Source organism: Chionomys nivalis, chromosome 3 (genome assembly GCF_950005125.1).
Source record: "Chionomys nivalis chromosome 3, mChiNiv1.1, whole genome shotgun sequence".
Classification (NCBI taxonomy): domain Eukaryota; kingdom Metazoa; phylum Chordata; class Mammalia; order Rodentia; family Cricetidae; genus Chionomys; species Chionomys nivalis.
The window spans coordinates 8,979,277-8,980,867 of record NC_080088.1 but is presented as its reverse complement, the minus strand read 5'-3'; positions in this window follow the sequence as shown (position 1 = coordinate 8,980,867).

The window sequence follows — 1,591 nt, the reverse complement described above, 5'->3', positions numbered from 1 at the left end:
AGCCAACTGTTTGAAGCAGTTTTAGCATATGTTTGGAGCTTGGGTACTCTATTAACTATTTCCTTCCTGCTGTGGCCAAATATCTAAACACAAACAACTTGAGAAATGGAGGGTTTGTTGCGGCCCGCTATTCAAGAGTATGTAGTCCATCGTAGCAGAGCAGATACAGCAGACCTGAGCACTGCATCCACAGTCGGGAAGCAGAGGGGAACTGCCAGTTCACCTTTCACTTCCTATCCAGTCTAGAACTCCCACACGTGAAATGGTGTCACATTGGGTGGGCAGGTCCTCCCACCTTATCCTAGTTATTAAGAAAATGCTGCCATACAGGCCTGCCTAGAGCCCAATCTGTTGTTGTTACTATTGCTGTTTGTTTGTTTTGCTTTATTTTTTTCAAGACAGAGTTTCTCTGTGTCCTGGTGTCCTGGAACTTGTTCCATAGATCAGGCTGGCCTCAAACTCACAGAAACCCACCTGCCTTTCTCTCCCAAATGCTGGGATTAAAGGTGTACGCCACCGCCCAGCTCTACAGCCCAACATTATGGAGGCATTTTCTTAACTGCTGTTCCCTCCTCTCTGATGACTTTAGCTAGTTGACATAAAGTCATCCAGTATAGACGTCAATAAATCTAATCTAGATAATCCCTCAGAGGCGTGGAAAGAGGCTTATCTTTCAGGTGATTTGTGACGCCAACAAGTTGGCAACATTAGCAATAATAACTACACTTCTTTCTCTTGAGTGTGCTGTACCTCAGGGCCAGTAAAATGGCCTATTGGTGATGGTGCTTGCTGTCATGCCTCATGACCTGAATTTGGTCTCCAGAACCTACATTTGGAAGGAGACAATGATTCACAAGAACAGTCCTTTGGTGCTGTGGCATGTATACACTACACACACACATTGAATAAAGGTAGATTTTTTTTTAAAGTGTTATTCCTTGCATGCAGTGAATGGATTCCAGTAATAGCATACTAGATCAGTGAAGTCATTTTTCCTTTTACTGTTTGCAGTGGTTTAAGTGAAAATGGTTCATTTCCATTGGCCCAGAGAGAGTGGTACTAATAGAAGGTATGACCTTGTTGGACAAAGTGTGTCACTAGGGGTGGGCTATGAAGTCTCAGAAGCTCAAGTCAAGCCCAGTGGCTCACAAGCTCTTCCTGCTGCCTGTTGATTCAGATGTAGAACTCTCAACTCCTCTCCAGCACCACGTCTGCCTGTGTGCAACTATGCTTCCTGCCATGATGATAATGGGCTAAACCTCTGAACTGTAAGCCAGTACCAATTAAATGTTTTCTTTTATAAGAGTTTCCTGGGTCACGGTATCTCTTCACAGCAACAAAAACCCTAACTAAGACCCTATCAATCCCATATTGTTTATTTTGAAGGTAATCATTTCAATTCTTCAATTGTAGATGAGATCTCTGCACTGCCATTTTTCAATTCTCTTTGCAGAGAATAATATCCTACATTGTCAATTAAGAGACTTGTTGGAGGTGTGTTATTCTGTAGGCCTATGCTTCAGTAGCCAGGCGGCATACACAGAAACAATCCCTTTCAACTTCTGAGGGTGGCTTTAGAGCGTGCGCATGA